This window comes from Macaca nemestrina, chromosome 10 (genome assembly GCF_043159975.1).
Source record: "Macaca nemestrina isolate mMacNem1 chromosome 10, mMacNem.hap1, whole genome shotgun sequence".
In the NCBI taxonomy this organism is placed as follows: domain Eukaryota; kingdom Metazoa; phylum Chordata; class Mammalia; order Primates; family Cercopithecidae; genus Macaca; species Macaca nemestrina.
Genome location: NC_092134.1, coordinates 68,520,931 through 68,541,325, shown reverse-complemented (window position 1 = coordinate 68,541,325; position 20,395 = coordinate 68,520,931). Strand labels below are relative to the sequence as shown.

Sequence of the window (20,395 nt, the reverse complement as noted above, 5' to 3'; positions counted from 1 at the left end):
AGGCTTGTGTCCAGCTTTTCTGTGCCTTGCAGTGGATGTTGGATTTCTCCACATCCATGGTTCCATGTACTCACCATGCAGAGTCAGACCTCCAAACCTGTGCTTAACTTGTTTACCCTTCTATAACACCCTATCTACTTTTCTGTGTTTGGTTAACTCCTGCTCATTGTTCAAGACTAATTTCCTTTAGGAGGTGGTGTACATTAGAATTCAATGGGGTAACAAGTGACAAAAAATAACTGGCTCTGTTGCTGCCCTGGAGTAAACATGAGAAAGAAAATGATATTCTGGGGTCCATGGAGAGGAACGTCAGATGCCTCTCTGAATGGGCACCAGGCCCATTTTAACCATTTTTAAGTGCACAGTCCTGTGATGTTAAGTCATTTGCATTGTTGTGCTTTCCTGGTACTTCTTGAGCTCTTTGTATCTGTAGACATTGGTCCTCCCTTAATTCAAGATAATTATCTTCTAGCATATCTTAACAATCTGTTCTTGGAACCACTATTATTCAACTGGGACTGGCAAATCCCGGCCTGATCTTTCTTAGATTTCAAGACTATGATGTTCCCGCCTGGTATGTGCCTTCAACTCTAGGGAATTAAAGTCATGTATTTTGCTTTGTTTTGTCTCACATTTTGCCTGAGCCTTGTTTTAGATTAACTGGTCACTTCATTAATTCATTCAATGACTGATTCACATACGGGTTTGCTGTAACTTACTATGTAAAAAGTCTGTTTCTTCTGGCTTAATCATCAGGGTTTCTGGAGGTGTGGAATAGCAGACTAATTATCCCTCTGTAACCACTCATGTTTTTGAGATGAATTACCTGTAGTATGAATTCTTTGCTCATTCACCGTATTATTTGTTTAAAAATAACAATTGGGCACTTGTCACTTACCAGACACAGTGCTTGGTGCTCAGGATGCAGAATGAAAGACATTCCTTGTCCTGAAGGAGCTGCAGTCTAGTGTCAGGGTAGACAAGGAAAGCAAGAGTGGAGCATAATAAGTTCTTAGGTCAAGGTATACCTGAGGAGTTATGAGAGTCCGGAAGATGGGGCATGTGATTGAGACTTGGAGTCAGGGAAAAACCTCAAGAGAAAGTAGTGCCTGGAGGTTGCAGTGAGCCGAGATCATGCCGCTGCACTCCAGCCTGGGAGACAGAGTGAGACTCTGTCTCAAAATAACTAACTAACTAGCTAACTAACTAAATAAATAACATAGTGCCTGAACTGAGTGATGAGAGACCTAGGAGTCAACAGGAAGCTAACATGGGCTGAACCAGCCTGATAAAAATAAAACTCTCCACAATTTCATCAACACTAACCCACACCATTTCAAATAAATATTCAAAGTAAAAAAAAAAAATGTGCTTGTTAGGCAACTTTATCATAAGTTCCCTAATCTCCATCAACCCACCCCAATGTTACCCCAATTAAATACATAATACAAGTTCCTCAGTTTCAACTAGATCCCCACCTGGATTCCTATCCCTCTTCTAGAGACTTCTGGAATGTCACTGCCCTATTTTCTTCAGCCCACTCCATCCCTCAAACTCACCCCTCTCCCTGTTACCTACAAATCAGCATCATCCTTGGGCTCATCTAAAGAAAGTAATGAGAGATAGGTGGAGTTAAAGGACAAGGCAAAGTTCAGGGGAGAGATGAGGCTTTAGGATGAAAAAGGACCAGGATTGGGGTGGGGATAACTTCTGCACATATCCTGTGGTATTATGTGGCATTAAGAGTTGGCCTTATACCTTAGAAGAACTCTTTTCTCCATCTCTGGTGGTAGGGTAGAGGATAAAGTGGAGAGAGTCTTACTAGTGCAACTTGCCAAGGGCTTTTTTTTTTTTTTTTTTGAGACAGGTTCTAGCTCCGTCAACCCGGGCTGGGGTGCAGTGGTGTGATCGTAGCTCACTGCAACCTTGAACTCCTGGGCCCAAACGATCCTCTTGCTTCAGCCCCTCAAGTAGCTGGAACTACAGTCACGTGCCACTATGCCTGGCTAATTTTTTTATTTTTGTAGAGTTGAGGTCTCACTATGTTGCCCAGGCTGGTCTCAAACTCCTGAGCTCAAGCAATCCTCTTGCCTCAGCCTCCCAAAGTGTTGGGATTACAGGTGTGAGTCACTGCACCAGGCCCATTTTAACCATTTTTAAGTGCACAGTCCTGTGATGTTAAGTCATTTACATTGTTGTGCTTTCCTGGTACTTCTTGAGCTCTTTGTATCTGTAGACATTGGTCCTCCCTTAATTCAAGATAATTATCTTCTAGCATGTCTTGATTTTTTTTTGGCCACTTCCGTTGTATGTGTCAGACTGTGTGTGTGTGTGTTTTAACCAGCATATCAAATCGTGAGTCTACCTTCTGAGGAGAGTGCAGCAATGTGGGTTCTAGTGGTTTCCTTCTTCTTATTCTCCTGGGCTGCTTCAGAATTTAAGTGTTTGGTTTAATAAGGTTAAGGAGCTGGTTATTATTATTATTATTTTTTTTTGGAGAGAAGTCAGCAAAACGCTCTGTGGATAACCCAATAACTTAGTATGCAAAGGGCTTTTGGTAGCCTGGGCACACAACCCGAGCACACATGGTATGAGTGAGTGTCCACACACAAGCATGCCCTTGCTTTCCTAGGTCACCTGTGGAGAAAGAAACATCATCTTTCAACAGAGGATCATTCCTCCGTTTGATGATACGTGCATCCTGGCATCTGGAATTCAATTGACTATTCTGTCTTAGAGCCAAGAATCTAGAAAGTGAGTGGAAACATCAGATGTGAGTCAATATTTCACAATGTCGTTTAAGAGAACATATCAACACTCAGTTAACAAGCAGCAGCCCTGTGCGGACGATGATGAAGGCTGGACACATATGAGGGTGTGAATGTGGAAGAGGGCTGGGGCTGGGGACTTTTATAAGAATATTTCCGTGCCTAGCTCAGTGCTGGCCACATGTTTAGTTAAGCAGGACATTTCCTTACTGGGAGTCCAGTTGGAATTGATTTTCCATTAACTATTTATTTTGATCTTTGATTTTCTCCATTTTAATAGGTTGTTAGCAAAATCAGCTTAATGCTGGTCACATACATTGATTAACTGTTTCATTGATCATACAAACACAACCATTAAATACTTGTGTGTTACAGAGATAATTATTGTAACTCTATTCATACTAGAGGGATAGACCAACAATATGCTGGGAAGGAAGTTTTTTTCTTCTTTTTAAAAGAAGTAAATTTGATACTCAAGAGGTAGTGTGGTGGAATTAGAATGCCCCTTCCTACTTTGCTCATCCTTCAAGGTCTGAATGAAACATGACCTCCTTTCCAAAGCCTTGCACAATCTTCCCAGGCCCTATCATGGTTCCTTCCTCAGCTTGGGCGTGTTCTCACAGCACTGCATACAGCTGCGTATTTACCCAAGGCAGGAAAGTGACCCTTATTTATCTTTTGCATATAGTACAAGTCCAGTATATTCTGACTAGTTTTTTGTTTTTGGTTTTGGTTTTCTTTTGTTTGTTGTTGTTGTTTTTTGAGACAGAGTCTCGCCCAGGCTAGAGTGCAATGGCGTGGTCATAGCTCATTGCAACCTGGAACTCCTGGCTCAAGCAATCCGTCCACTTCAGTCTCCTTAAGGGCTGGGATCATAGGTGTAAGCCACCATGTCTGGCCCTTGATTTGGTTTTTATTTCAATCTTCAAAAAGTAAAAAGAAGGTTTATAGGTTTTGCTAATTTTACAAGTAACCAGGCTCACTGGATTGGGATTAGACAATAAAGTAGAACACCTTCAGCCTATCACTTAGAGACAACCATTATGAATATTTTGGGATATTTATCTCCAGATCTCTCTGTCTCATATATGTGTGTATATATATTTATTTATATTTATAAACTTAGAGGTAGAGATTATTCTTTTTTTTTTTCTTCTTTTTTTTCTTTCTTTTTTCTTTTTTTGATGGTGTCTTGCTCTTTCACCAGGCTGGAGTGCAGTGGCATGATCTCTCCTCACTGCAACCTCTGCCTCCCGGGTTCAAGCAATTCTCCTGCCTTAGCCTCCCGAATAGCTGGGACTACAGGCATGTGCCACCACGCCCAGCTAATTTTTGTATTTTTAGTAGAGGTGGGGTTTCACCATGTTGACTAGGATGATCTCGATCTCTTGACCTCATGATCTGCCCGCCTTGGCCTCCCAAAGTGCTGGGATTACAGTTATCAGCCACCGTGCCCAGCCTGAGATAGAGATTTTTCTAAATAAAAATGGAATCACATTATAACTCCTTCTTCGTCAGATGCTCTTTTAACTCAATATGCCATAGGCATCTTTTCCTTCCTTCCTTCCTCTCTCCCTCCCTCCCTTCTTTATTTTCTCTTCTTTTCTTTTTTTTTTTTTTTTTGAGACGGAGTCTCGCTCTGTCGCCCGGGCTGGAGTGCAGCGGTGCAATCTCAGCTTACTGCTCACTGCAACCTCCACCTCTCAAGTTCAAGTGATTCTCCTTCCTCAGACTCCTGAGTAGCTGGGACTGCAGGTGTACACAAGTTTGCCCTTGCTTTCCTAGGTGACCTGTGGAGAAAGAAACATCATCACCACGCCTGACTAATTTTTGTATTTTTTTTAGTAGAGATGAGGTTTCACCATGTTGGCCAGGCAGGTCTTGAACTCCTGATCTCAAGTGATCCACCCACCTTGGCTTCCCAAAGTGTTGGGATTATAGGCATGAGCCACCATGTCTAGCCGCCATAGGCATTGTTCTGTTTGAATAAATATGGAGCTAGACCCACTTGTTTAACCAATCACCGTATGTTGAAATTTTAGGTTATTTCCAGTTTTTCATACTACTATAAATAATACTATGCTAAATATCCTTGTATATTTATCTTTGTAGCCTATTTTCATTCTATTTACCCAATTACTCTTTAAAAAATCTTTTAGGATATTGTCAATATTTTCCTACTGCTATAAATAATACTTGGATAAACATTTTGTACATACATCTTTGTCCCCTTTTCAATTTTTTTTTTTTTTAGGATAACTTCCTAGAAGTAACCTCACTGGTTACCCATTGGTCAAAGGGCATGTACTTGTAAAACTTTTGGATACATGTTGCCAAATTACCCTGCAAAAGGTTGTGCCAACTTGCACAGTTATTACCTGTATGTAAGAATTCCTCTTTCACCCTACTTTTGGCCACAATGGGATTTGTGAACATTTTTAAAACTTTGTTAAGTATATTTTGTGAACTAGGTGCTAAACTTAACCACAAACAGCACAGTTTCTCTAGGGAAGTGTGTCCCATCTAAACGGCCAATTTAGAAATAGCCTTCCTCCATCAGCTTGTGGTTACCTGTGAAAAATACCCTGAAATCTTTCTCTAACACCACTCATTAAAAAATGTACCAAGGTGTGAGGTGGGTCCCTCCAAACTGGTTAATTACTGTGTACCAGAGGATATGAAAAAACAAAACAAAACAAAAAACCAACAACAGTCTCTTCTTTAAGGGAGTTTTTGGCCATGCAATCTCATGACAACATTATCAGGTTGTTCTAGGGGATATTTATTATTAATTAATGGAGTCAACAGGTCAGTGGTATTTAGAACTATACCCAAGACCCCTTGAAAAGATTCAGGGCAAGAGATAAATTGATGAGGTCCTTCCAAATATGGCTTTTCGTCCAGTAAATTATGTTTAGACACCCAGCACTAGAAATATGTAGACAAATTGGAGAAAGTTCAGAGAAAGGCAATAAAATGATGAAGGGAACGGAGGGACTGATTTATGAGGAGAGATTAAAGAAACCAAAAACACAGAGCCAGGACCCAGAAATGACTTCAGGGAGCATGAAAACAAACAGCAAATACGTTTCCGTGTAAACCACCAAAGTGGGGACTTGTTTAGCTTGGTACCAAGAACGTAAGTAGTGGCAGTGAGGTGAAATGAAAGAGAAGAATCCGACTTACTAATTTATTCAGGAGTGTCTCTAGAGAGAGGTTAGAAGTTCTCTGGCTGGAAACATTTAGCACCAGACAGCTCTCAGCTCCCCCAAGGAGAGGATTCTAGACCAGAAAACAAGAAAATAGACTTGCAGGTTAGATCATGCCAAGCCTTGGAACCCTTCCACATTGTTACCTCATGGCGACTGTATAAATATACTATCTCGGGTCCCAAAGGTAAACTAATACAGCTCATCTCTTTTTCATTTCCTGACTTTAATGCCTCTTTAAGTTAGCAAGTTCAATCAGGTTTGAACATATGCTTTTTCAATCAAGTCTCTGCACAGTGTCTTTGTGACAGAGGTGGTCGCCGAAGCTGGGGTTCAGGTGACCGCTGGAGATATCTCTGGGCTCCTTTAGTGCCTGTCTGAAATAGCCAAGGAAGAGAGGAAAGAGCCAAGCAGCTGGGAATACAGCCCACCTGCCCCAAGTCAGAGAGAATGTCTCGCATCAGTTAGGCCTCATAATTTTTTCCCTAAATCTCATCCCCATAACAGCAATGTAAGAGCTTTGTCTCTTCAAAAATCCACCAGGTTCCAGAGGAGATGGAGAAGGCATGTGGGGGCCTACTTGGGGAATATGATCTTCATTTTGGTTTCCTTGTCCTTCTGTCAATAACAGAAAGTTAACTTGCTTGGATTTGCTCCAGCCAGTGTTTGGTGATCCATAAAAAGGGGAATGGAATAATAAGAAAAATGGAAACAAACAACACTACACACACACCACACTCATCTGTTGTTTAAAGCATTTTACTCCTTCACAACAAGCCAAGTGTTTCCTAAGCCACTGTCGTGGGCCTGATGCTGAGTTGGCGCTGTGGGGAGTGCCCATGCAGGCTTTTTGTGTGATGCCCAGAATCAGTGCTGGTGCAACCAGAGGTGGTAAAAAGAAAGTGAGGAGAACCAAGGTTGACTGACTGTGCTGACATTCCTCATTAGGGTTGCACGTGGGAGAGAGAGAGAACTAGTGTTCAGGTTAGCAGCTTGAGCTGTGACCATAGACAAGTGTTTCTCCACTAACTGTGTGACCCTGGTCAAATTATTTAATCTCTCTAGGTCTTGATTTGTTCATCAGTAAAAGCAGAGGTAAGAGTACCTAGCTCATAGCAGATTGCTGTGATGATAACCCTCGTAGGAGGGTTAAATAAATAAAACACATAATGTGCTTAACCAGTCTTGCACAAAGTAAGCACTCAATAAATGTTAGCTATAAGAGTCCCTCCTCTTCCTGCATGCACACACACAAACTCCTATCTCAAAGTCCAGGGGGCCTCCGGCACCACCTGTGAGAAAGGGAAGGTGATCTTCCCCTCTATTGCTTAATTTGCTGGCCATGGATTCCCAGGGAATCCATCATTTCAGTGAAAAGTTTTAAATTTTGACTTTTTAATTTCAATATTTTATTACTGAATACATTTAATGTCTTGATATTTTAAAAAACCAAATCTAACCTGATTTTGGATCACATCTATGACTACCTTATAACCAAACACTTAACCAGTGCCATTTAATTTTAGTGCCCACGTTTGCTTTTAGGTTCATAACTGTGTTGACACTAAGTGATCACAGAAAACCACAGCTTTAAACTTTCCTTTACACTGAGCTGTGGGCCCGTATTTTTCTGTATTTCTTAAGTTTGAGGAAAACTGAGCAATGACAAACACCATGGAAAGTAGGAGTGGGGAATGTGGGAGGCCATGTCTAGGGATGTTCCAGGAGTATCTCCAAAATGGAGAAAGTTCCAGAAATAGGAAGCAGCATTGGGTAGTGATGAGCTGTGAGCCAGGCTAATTTGGGTTCAAAGGTCAGCTCAGCCACCTAAGCTGTGACCTTGGAGCTTAGAGGCCATCACAGCTAGGTAAGAATTAGAGAATCATTTATGTGAAATCCCTTGCTTCATCCACCTGCAGATATGGATTCATCCCCCCTGAACATCAACATCCCCTCACTGGTATAGCACAACATATGGACAGAAGGGGCGGATTTTCAATGGTGGAAGACTAGGCAGCAGGGACACTTCTGGTGTTATATGGCTATGGCTGTGATGATGTCACCCCCAATCTGCCACCACAAAGCAAAGATACCGTGAAGAGGACAATTTCTGTAAAATGCACAGAAGGTCAACAGGGGCCAGTCAGTCACCTGGTAAGAGGAGTGGCAAGAAGAGATTTTCCAGGGAAGAGGACACAATGCTCCTCCTGAGACTGTCATAGGAAGGAGGGAAATTGATTGCACAAAATATAGAATGTTGGGACTTGGAGGAAAAGTTTTGTAGATTTGGGGTACCCAGTTGTAATATTTTGACTGTGGCTGGCCATCCTGATGTTTAGTAATGTGAGTCTTGAGTCCAAGAACTTAGGTACAGTTCCTCCAACTCCTGGGGGCAGAAAGCATATCAGTATTTTTGGCTTGGCTTCTGGAGCTGGTCTTCTTTTGGGGTCCTCACAGCTGCCACTCCACTTTTAGAACAGAGAAGAGTCAACTCCTGGTTGACCAGAACATGGCCAGGAAGGCAGCAGCAGGTTTTGGAGGGAGACCAGTGGGTTCACCTGAGTCTCAGTTTTCCCATTGGACAGATAGGGGTAATTGTGAGGACAAAAGAAAATCACTTGGTCCAGGACCTGGCACCCAATCAACTGTAGCATAATTTCATAAGTTACAACCGGCAGTGGATAGAACAGAGTGGGCAGGCCCAGCTTTCAGCCCAGAGAGTATAGAGAGAAAACTTTAGTCGCTCTGTCATCGAGGCCTTTTAGCCTTAGCTGGCTGCCCTCAGGATCTCTGGGAAACAGAGATAGTTGCACATGTAAGTGACAGAGAATTTTGCTTGCAGGCATGAAAGTGTCGGGGAGAAAGGGCCACACAGTTTCCAGGGACCAGCAATGCCAATTACTTTTTTCCAGCTTATTTCTGGGGTTTTGGACATTAACATATCTTTGGTTGACCAAAACATCCCTGTTCATTTTCAGTCTGTAGCTGATTAAAGTGAACTTAAACTCTGTAGAAAGTAGATTTTAAGTATATATGCATGTGTGCAGGGAGCAATATCTGTGTATAGTGAAAAGTAAGAAGAATCAGGACATTGCATTTCTGTTTTCTCCTGACTCTGATGTAGGCCTGCCTAGTTTCTCCACTGTTTTGGGCCACAATTTCTTCATTGACAAAATCTTCAGGAGTCTAGATCAAATGATCTCTAAGAAAGGACCCTTCCTGCATTTCCAGTTGATCTATGAATATATTCCTGAGGTGCTGGTTGGTTTCTGATTTTCTTAGAAGTTTCAGAGCCAACCGCCATATTCTTAGATAGGCTCAGGGGAATTCTATTCTGAGAACCCTCACCTAGAGAGAATAAGTCTTTAATTTGAGGATCAGCCTAGCCTTTAAATTCTCATTTTCTCCTTCACTCTCTATCTTTGGGCTTACTCTGCATTGTTAATTCTATGATAGAATGAAAAGAGAACTGTGAACAGTTGTGAGGAAAATTTTTGTTGCCCTAGGCTAAATTTCAGTTACAGTGCAGGAGAGGTTTGATGGAATTTAAGCCCACTTAGTTATGTTCAAAGAGGAAACTACAGTGACTTGGAGAAGCAAGTAGAAGATATGGAACATGTGACTGAAGAATCCATCTTTACAGAACTGCTTCCTCAAAGGCTCGTGGGCTTTGGGGTAATGTTGTGTACCTTGAGAAAAATAGAAACATTCACAGTCAAGTCCACCAGCACTGCAGACGTCTAGGTATTGCTGCTACTATTGCCAGGAGGACCAGCTCCTCTCCTCCACCTCCTCTTCCTCAACTCCACTAAGTTAAATTCAGGATAGGGGAAAAGCGAGCCCAGGAGAGATGTTGGAGTTTGCTCCTTATAATAATGCCCCCTTAGGTCCAATAAGCATGAATGGAATTTCATGTGTTCACAGCTGGCTCTGAATTCTGTGTGAGAAAGGCAGGAGCTTTGTCTGTAACCTGAGTTCTTCTAACAATTGTTTTTGTAATATTAGAGGGATTTGAAAAGCATGAGGTTAATGTGCTTAGTGATCTTATTAGCTCCTTTACGGAAGCAGACAAGCACATTTCCAGGATTGATCCAGAGTAGAGACATAAGGAAAGGAAGGGAGTGGGAACACTCTGTACTTTCCAATAAATTTTTCTGTAAACCTAAAACTCCTTTTATAAAAATAAATTATATTAGTTTTTTTTTAAAAAAAGAAAAAACTGCAATTGATGCTGAATAGTTCACTTTAAAACTACAAATTTGCCATGACAGGGATAAAAAACAAACAAAAAAACTGCTGATCATTTATCTCTATGTGACCCCTTTTTCGTTACTACTGGGCCAAAAATCATCTTGTAACTAAAAAATATGCTGTGTGTCAAATAAAAGAGTATCGAGATGGATCATTGTTGGCCTGGCTTGTGGTGGGGCCATTGAGGGCAGAGATGCATTTGGAGCTTGACGCATAGTAGATACTCAATAAATATAAAGTGAATGAATGGACAGAGTGGCAAATAAAAGAGGTAAGCAGTTTCTGTTGGGATGCACAGGACTTTTAATATTATGCCTTGGGGCAACGCTCAGGTGCAGACGGGCTCTGGGGACCAGTCTTAACCCTGGCCTATAGCTCAGAAGCCGCCATCACCTATTCCATCCCTGAACTCCTTACAACACAGTATCACCAGTTTGCCTCTTTCTCATTATTTCTGAAGACAAATCATTAGACCTTTTCTGACTTAAAGTCTTGCTGTCAATTGTAGTGGAATAGAAGCAAGTGGAATTTCTTTCCTTAAGTTGCCATAACTCTAAAAAAATTCTTAGTGCCCTGGGCCCTGGCAAATGGCTCTTGCCCTACACCTGCAGTGGCAACTGGATGACCATTTGGTCTCCAGCGACTGGCTTTCATGTATTGTCACATCACTCCACTCTTCTTATCTAACATTATTTGTATTCTTCATTATTGTCTACCTTGTTTTCTCAAGATGTAAATTCCTTGAGAGACGGCTGCTGCCTGTATTATTCACCACTCTATCTACTGAGCTCAGGAGAGGGTTTCTGCTATAGTAGGTGTTCTGGTTGGAGAGTGAATGAATGGAAACCCAAGAGTCAAAGTAAATTTGGATAAGAAATTTGAACCTGAGTTGGGGATGTTACCACAGCTTAGGCACATTCAGCAGGCAGTTGGAAATACGAATATCCAACTTATTCATTCATTCAAAAATTATTACCTAAGCATCTACTATGTGCCAGCTACCATGTAGATGCTTTAAATACAGACTAGGCTTTCAGCCTTAGGTGTCCCAGGAATAGAACCTCCAGATCAAGTTCCCAACTTATTTCTGCTGCCAATTTGCTGTGTGGGTTGGACCAAATCACATAACTTCTCTATGTACAAAGTAGGTCCGCCAATATTCCATCACCTCCCAGGGCAGTTGTAAGGATTAATTGGCATTTATAGAGTGCTTTGAGCTCCAGAGATAAAAGGTCTCTTGCTTCTGCCAAATCGCATGATTACAGTAGTGTGGTGGGATACATGATTTAGAGCTTATGGAGGACTTTGAAGATGAAAAGAGACGAAGTCTTATTATGATTTCTTTCAGCTTCTAGGCAGGACTGACCTTGAGGTTTATGTGCCCCCGAGTCTTTCCGGCACCACTGGGATTCTGGCTCTTTTCCTTGTCCTTCTCAAGAAGTTACACTGGCCCTCAAATCTTTTTTATTTTGCATAGTTTCTAAAAGAAAAATCAAAGGCAGCTTCCTGCATTATAGAAACACAACCTCAATGATCCCAGGGCTAAGGGAGGAGGAAGAAGGCACAGAACAGATTTTTCTCTGACACTCTCATTCCTGGATTTATGTCATTAATTGTTGGAACCAGTGAATTCTATTGAAAGACAAGATTGACTCCCTCAATAAAATAAAGCCAAGTAATATGAAATCCAAAGTGTGTCTTGAGGCATTAATTTGTTTGATGTTAGATTTAGAAAATATGTTCAGAAACAGTCTCTGATGACATCTTAAAATGGTCTCATCTGAGAGACAAAATATAGATCTATATCCTGTGCCTTTCTGGAGTTTCTTTCCCAGTTGAAGGCCCACACGACCCCATCTCTGGAGGAGGAAAGAGACCTGGTGCTGCAGGGCCTGCCACAACCTCCTTCTGAGTTCTCAGGACTCCGGGAAAGGCCACTACTGAAATGTACTTAAAGCAGGGCCATAGCTTAAAGCAGGGACTTGGGGTCTGGGACCAGGGTAATAAAACCTGTATGGGACCCACACTAGAAAGTTTCACTTGGAAGGAGTCCACTCTATTCTCATTTTTCAAAGCCCATTTGGGACAGAAAGTTGGAGATGGAAGTTAGTGGTATTCAGAAAAGAGGATATGGTGCAGTACCCTAAGGCTTTCTCAATCCTTGCCCCTTAAATGTAGGGTCCAGAGCCACTGCCCAACTTGTCCTACCTAAGGGATAGGCCTGCACAGGAACATGTAGGGTTTAGGTGGTGGGTGCCATGTGATTTCCACTTGGCTGGAAGGTTTTGCTGCAGACACTCACATGGTGATCCTGAAGCAGAAGATCTGGATCTTGGAGGCAATGTACTCAGATGGGATCTGATTTTGGTTACATTCATAACTCTGTTAAAAATAAACCCAGGCTGGGTGCGGTGGCTCGCGTAATCCCAGCACTTTGGGAGGCCAAGGCGGGTGGATCACCTGAGGTCAGGAGTTCAAGACCAGCCTGGCTAACATGGCGAAACCCCATCTCTACTAAAAATACAAAAATTAACTGGGCATGGTGGTGGGTGCTTGTAATCCCAGCTACTCAGGAGGCTGAGGCAGGAGCATTGCTTGAACCCGGAGGCAGAGGTTGCAGTGAGCTAAATCATACCACTTCTCTCTAGCCTGGGTGACAGAGGGGGACTCTGTCTCAATAATTAATTAATTAATAAAAATAAATAAAAAAAATAAATCCATAAGACCAGAAGGAGCTTTTAATGTCTTAATGCCAGAAGGGTAGTAAAACTTATCTATATGAACTCTTCCAAAACTTGACTGGTGGACAGAAATAGTTTATTTACTTTATTGACTGGTCTTGAACTTTTCCATATCTCTTTCCACTTAATTTGCTAAAGTCCAAGAGTTTCTTTTTATTGTATTATTTTAGCACACGCACTAGTTAGTATCAGCTGGGAGTTGGGGCATTATTTTATTGATACACTGCCCCACTGTCTAGCGTATTTACAGGTGAATAAGGGTTTGGCTTTTGGAAAACACAAAGGGTATGCAATTTAAGTCAACGATGACAGCAACAAACAGTCTCCCTGAGACCCATTTCTGGGCATTTCTATCGCTGTATAAAACTCACTATGGTGCAAAGCTTTAAGTAAAAGCTGTAATTCTGCTCCTTGCCATAATGCATGAGCATTTCTGGCCAGAACAATTTGCTCTTAAGGACATGTATTTCACGCCAAGTAGAGAAAGCACTCATATTCCAGTGAGAGTGGATCTGAGAAGAAAGTTTTCATCTATTATTTCAAAGTCGTTTAGTAATTCACAAAGGCCATTCTGTAACATAATTGAGTTTCCATTTCTAAACAATGATATAATAACATAGTAGTTTGATCCAAAATTCTGTCCCAGAATGTCCCATTTCTTGGCAGTTATTTTAAATGGCGCAACTGAGCTTTATTGGATTTGGGGAATATTTCCCTTTTTCTATCCAGTGCTTTCTGAAGTTGTAAGATTGCTTGATGAAAGGTGCCTTGTGAAAACACTGCCTTGTTTTATGAAAATATTATTCAACTTCTATGATACAACTTTTTGCAGTATTTGTATTAATATATTGATCTGGATATATCTAAAATTGTGTGATTTTAAAGCACAGTTTCTCTCCATATTTATTATTTTTTTAATCATCTCTAAAGATTGTTCCCAGTAGTCTTCTATATATCTTGTTTTTGTTATATCTGATTCTAATTTTATCCAGGGACGGCTGTGGTTTGATGAGTTTAAATCACAGGAAGGACAAGTGCCAAATTAAAGGCTTCTTGGTAATTTTTTGGGAGGATGCTGGGTATTTTGAACCCTCCCCTCTTACCAAGGAGAAATCGGTTTTTATAAGAATGTGTATTTAAACATATTTTTAAATGCATGACTTCTGAAGAAGTCTGAGAATGCTGCAAAGCAGGAAGGGACTGGGGGATCACTGGCAAGACAAACATAAAAATGAAATATTAATATGACCAGGCACTAGCTTCAAGGCATTTGTTCTCCAGAAAATAAATGATGCCACATTTCATTTTTTAAAGCTCACTAACATAGTCGATATCTCTGTCTTCGTTGTTTAATTACAGGCCTAAGGAGTCACTGGAGAGGGAGGGCATCTGGTCTTAAAATTGATTTTATTTATCGGTTGTGGTTGGGCTGGAGACCTCTGGGAAGCAGGCAGCTTCCAAGAATAGCAGATTTTAGATGTTACTTACTTGCTTGACTCAAAGAACCATTATTTCACTAGCATTCAGTAGCTGCCCGACTGTCCACAGGTGTAGCAGACTAAATGTTGTTATCCCTATGGGGAGTCTATCAAAAATTATCTGATTACACATAGAAAAAATCTCCCAAATTAGAGTTGGGATGGGAAGTATGATTTGGTTAGCCAGCTGGGCTCCACAGCATATTAGAGCTGGAATCTTAATTTTGAGCAGAATAAGATATAAGGGGTCCAATATCTATTGAAATTATAAGTAACCTTTTGTGTGGCTGTGTACTTCTCTGGGGAAGCATGAATAGGCTTTATGAGATTCCCCCAAACAGCCACAACCTTGAAAAGTTGAGATTTCTTTCCAGGCAGATGAGTCAGTCTTCCCTCACTCTCCCATATAGGATCTCTGCCAGGGAGGAATGCCAGCCCCAATGCGCACTATGTTGATTTATTGAGAGCTTGAATTGGAGAGCAGGAGCCACAATCGGATCCCTAAAGGCCACGGCCAATGGTGTAAGCGGGTGAAGCGAGCCTGGGTGCAGACGGGTGGCCAGAGACATGGATCCCCTTTCCAAAGGGAGCTGTCTTACCTTTTCCAGGGTGAGTTTTTGCCAAGCAGCAGTGCAGCCCACTTGCTGGATGTGTTCATATCTCCCAGGGTTTAAATGTCAGCAACTAATTCAAAATTTTGAAGAATACAGAACATACCCCACAAAAATGCTTATAGGCAGATTTGGCCAAGATCCTTTGGTTTGTCACTTTTCTGCCAGAGCAGCAGGTCCCATTGCTGGCAAACTCAATTTCATAATGTATTTTTGGCCCCATTTTCATAATGTGTATTTGGTAACAGCTTCTTTTCTACTCCAAAATGAAATCTATGCATAATGTAACTAACACATATAATCTTTTTAAAGTAAGAATTTTGCCTTAACTGTAATACAGAGGAGAAGGACCAGGAAAGAAACTTGTAATAAATGTTTGTATTTTAACATGTAAATGCTCTAGTATGACTATATTAGAAGTCACAAAAGCCTGTATAAATTTCCAAAATGTTCCCTATGGGGCAGGATTGTCACCACTGAAAACCGTGATGCTAGAGGCGACTTCCTCATCTTGCGTCCTTAAAACTTTTCACTCATTAGTCTTGGCTCTGCCCTCTAGTGCCACATAGATCACATTTCATTTTGCCCTTGTGGGGCAACTTTTCAAAAATAGGAAGAGTTTCTATCTCTCCCCTTAAGCCACACACCCTTCTCATGCCCAGGTCGTGTCTTCTCTGGCCAAGCCTTCCCAGTTCCTTTGACTATTCCTGACATAGTTCACCTCCTAACATCCTCTGTCATTCTGTTTTTCCTAAGTCTGGGTCCCTGCCTCAGTCCTGAGTCCATCCTGCGTGGTGGAATGTGTTTGAGCTGCCCTGCCCTTTCTTTCCTCACCCCCGACCAGGGGGCATTTATGGTCAACCCTCAGGGGATGCCTTGGATTGTGTGTTCCATGTGGCAGCCTCGGCCATTCTCGATGTCCTGGTGACTTAGGAGATGAAGCCCTTGTTCTGAGTGCTGGGGCTGTGCCCTGGACAGTCCATTATATCGAAGTAGCTACAGTTGCCAGGTCTGACTGCATTTGCCCCATCGAATAAGCTCTAAGCTAATATTCTGACTTGTGCAGTTAGCCGCAACCGCATCTCCTCATTTGTTGGCTCATTCAGCAGCTTCCTTTATTGCTTCCATCATCTTTTGAGGGCTGTTGTCTGTTCAACAGGTTAGCAGTTTTCCTAGTGTCCTGCTTTGCAGGGGAGGCCATTAGAGGAAGCCTGAGAAGCTGATGAAATCATTGTTTTTTGCTCTTTTGTCCTAATGGGCTGTTTCCATCCTGCTCCACATCAACTACAGTGTGAAACTTGGCTGCCACTTTGAATCTACAACATGTTAAAACAACTTAAGAACTCATGGGTTTAGCATAAAAATGGAGAGTAGAATGGTGGTTACCAGGGGCAGGGTGGGGTGGAGTGGGAGAAATGGGGAGATGTGGGTTCAAAGGATACAAATGTGCAGTTCTAAGATGAATACGTTCCAGGATTTAATGTACAGCACAGTGACTATAGTTAATAATGTATTGTGTACTTGAAGTTACCTAGGAGAGTTGGCCTTAAGTAATCTCCCCACAACAGAAATGTAACTATATGAGGTGATGGATATGTTAATTAGTTTGATCATGGTAATCATTACATAATGTGTACGTATATCAAAACATCATATTGTATGCTTTGAAGTTTGATTGTAACAAGTTTAATTGTTAATTATACCTCAAAAAAGCTAAAAAAGCCTACAAAAATAAACAAAAAAATTCATGCATAATTCATGAGTTTAGTTTTTTCTTTTTTTTGAACTGTAGTGTCAATTCTACACATTGTAGAATATGTAGGCTTTCAGCATCTCACTGACTTCTTCTTCCTCATCTGCACACTCCCTCCTGGATCGCCCATGAAACTTCAAAGTGCATTCCTTTTTGATGCAGAATAACTTCGTATTTCTGGAGCTTTGGTCCTAGCCTCACTATAGGACCTAACCAGGGGAGAGGAGTGAGGTAGGGAGAGAGGGGAGCATCTCACTGAGCGCTCCAGTTTGGGTAAAATAATTTTTCAGAACAAAATACTTCCCTTCCTAAGAGAGGTGGTAATGCCAACTGTGAATTGTAAAGGAAATAATTTTTATAACTATAATTATAAAGAAAAGCGTAACATTTTATCTGTTCCAAATGCATTGCCATGCTTTATTCTATCCACCTATCTGGAATGAGTACACATTTATTGTTTATTTGTGTATTATTCCCACATCAGTTTTTTGAGTGCCTGTTCTGTGCTAGGGAATGGGCTGAGGCCTGTGTATGTGGGATACGCAGGTCTAACTGAAAGGAACTGGCATTTTGGTAGCAGGCAGAAAAGTAAATAGACAAGTCAACCTAGCAAGGTTTGATGGCAGTATCACTGGCTGTTATGGATGCACAAAAGAGGACTATGTGATATGGTCTTCAGAGATCGGGGGGCCCAGGAAGACTGAGCTGATGTTGAAAGATGAGTAGGAGTTAGCCAGGTGAAGGAGGAGGGAAAGGGAGTGCTGCGTAGATTGAGGAGCACACGCAATGGATAGTGTGAGACCTGACGAACATTTCAAAGGGAATCAGCCGTAGGCTTTGCTTGGGTGGACTGCCAGGGATGACGGCAGAGTTTTTTGCGTCCTGTGAAAGCCGAGCACTCCTGACTGCACTTCTGCCTTACAGGTAAAGGCCCATGAACATTACTTGTGGCATTTCCTCAACAAAGCCTTTACCCTTGGTATCAAGAGCTTTACTTTTCTCATCTTCCCATTCAATTGCTATATTTCTGCTTCCTGCTGTCTTGGCAGTACACAAGGATATGGAAATACATGAATAGGTTCTTGTGAGATCTCATCTCTAAGTTAATAATAACCAGGACTTTGGGTTGTGGGTTTACCCCAGGTGGAGCTCCTCTATCATTCTCTTTTCTGATGACTTGAAGTTGAGTAGATCTAGGTTCCTATCTCAGTTCTACCATTTCCAGCTGTCTGACATTGGGCAAAATATTTAAGTCCTTTGAATATCAGTTTACTTATCAATAAAATGGAGAAAGGATAGTACCCATCTTATAGAGTTGTGGTGATGTGAGCTAATGCTGGGTGCAGCAAAAGTATTCAGCAAAGTGGCTTTTGTCCTAGTCTGTATTGAGGACTTAAAATCCCACTCACTGAATAGGGAGATGGTGGCTATAGAATTTTGTGCCTAGTGGGGAAAAAATAGTTGAGAATTGAGTAAATGTGAGAGGGGGATGAAGACAATCCTCTGGGAAACTCTAGGTTTCACCGTCTCTTTTATCGCTAAAATAAGAAAATAATAAAGGAAGTTGCCAGGCCTGAGTGTCTTCCGCTGCAAAATAAGGGTTGGATTAAGTGATGTTTTAAGACTGTTTAAATCTTATAGCACTTCATTCATTTCAGGTGTTTGAGTAATTGCTAATCAAGGGCTCTAAGTTATAAAGGTACAGGACTTCTAAATTATGATTATGTATTAGAGTCCATAGGAAGCTTTTAAAAGATCCTGATGTGTGGGTTCTACTCCAGACATAAGAAGTCAGAATCACTAGTGGGTGGTCACTGTATGAGGGCGGGCAGCCAGAGTTGAGGGTTACACTAGTGGCTAGAGTAGGAGTTTTGTTTTTGATTTCAGCTTATAGCATCATTTATAATAGTAAGTCACCAAAGTTGGAGAATTAGATGTCAAAAGTTAATATTACAGCTTTTTTTGTTTGTTTAAAAACTGGTTTTTCTCCTTTAGTGAATAATTAAGCTTTTTAGAGGTGTATATAATTGCTGGCCTTTGAATTGCCTCTACCAAAATATTCATAGCATAAAGACGTATGTTGCCAATTATATTTTTAATTAGAATGGAAATGTGTTTAAAGCTCTTGCACAGAAATGTGCACTAAATCTGTTCTAGAGAAACTTACTTGTAAGGCTTTTTTTTTTCTTTTTAGCCAATTCCAACTCAGGCTTTGGCCTCTATTCAAGAGAAGCCACTACAATGAAATATTTTCTGACACTATGTGTAAATAGCTGTCCTGGATGTGTGTGTTCTTATTTATGTCAGAGTTCCTAAAAACTGCCGCAAATAAAACCTGTTTTTTTTCTTTTTCAATGAAAAACATTCAAAATGGAAGAGGGAGGCATGTCATGTTGACCCAAAAATAGCATGAGCATAATGAGCCCAACATGGGAGAGGCTTTGAAGGCTCAAATCTTAATGCGAAATACTTGTGGATTTTACTTCACTATATATAATTGTAGGACAAAACATAATCGTATTTTAGCATGACAAATTCTTAATGTGTACTTATTGAACTTCAGTGTGTGGTCTGTTAAAAAGAATTTCATAGGAGACATTTCATAAATCATATGTGCATATACATATAATTTTTAGAGAGATAATAGCTATACAACTTGTTTAGTAGCTTGCTTTTTTCACTTATTAACCCATTTATGCCTGAGGTTGCAAATTTTTGAATTTTTGCAATCAGACTTTGGCAATGACCTTGAGCAGTAGGCTATAAATAACTCCCACATGCTTAGCATTCCAATAATGGAAGACAAGGCATAAATGGCTACCAGAAGATAGACATTCATCCTTATACAAACCTGTAATCTCTGTCATCATTTTAATGACTGCATAATAGTTCTCATTATGGATTTAGCAGAATTTATTTAACCAATCATTTATTTCTAGACATTTAGGTTGTTTCAAACTTCTACTGTACTAAACAATGCTGCAATGAACATCCTTGTTCATATCTGTTCTTGTCTTTGTACAATAATTTTTAAGGATGAATTCATACAAGTGGAATTACTGGGTCAAATAATGGTCATAATTTCAAGGATTTTGATACATATTACCAAATTATATTAAAGGCTGTATCAATTTACACTCCTACTGGAACAGTTGTTTTCTTTTTAACTTTTTTATTTTTAATTTTTATGAGTGCATAGTGGAACAGTTATTTCTTGTTCAGAAAATTCTTTTCAGCAATGCAGTGTTGTCATCTGCAGAGTAAATTGAAATCCAAAATAAAAATCTCCCCGTATAACTCAACAAATAACTTCCAAATGCCCCAAGCTCATTCTGCAAGGTAAAATGCTAGAGAAAGCTAAACACACATTCAAGCAACAAGAGTGGAGGCCAGGGGATGAAGAGGAGAAAGAGGTTGTTGACAATGAACTTAGAAGAAACCAGTATTTTTTCACTTGCTCTTATCTTACCCAACCTCTGGAAAAAATGAGCATCCTCCTTAAAATTCCCAGTGGAATTTTAAGTGGAATTTCTAGTTATCTTTTGTTTCTGACATTTAGTTGGTCAAAAAGAAGGGAAAACTAG

At 40.8% G+C, this 20,395-nt stretch overlaps 1 long non-coding RNA gene across 1 annotated transcript in view; it reads left to right on the top strand.

The window, feature by feature from the left end:
• LOC105473452 (uncharacterized) overlaps positions 1-20,395 on the top strand; it is a 108,793-nt gene that overhangs the window by 13,079 nt on the left and 75,319 nt on the right. Inside the window, exon 2 of the long non-coding RNA XR_982256.2 lies at positions 2,633-2,754. This is a non-coding gene — a long non-coding RNA (uncharacterized lncRNA). The remainder of the gene's footprint in view (positions 1-2,632; positions 2,755-20,395) is intronic.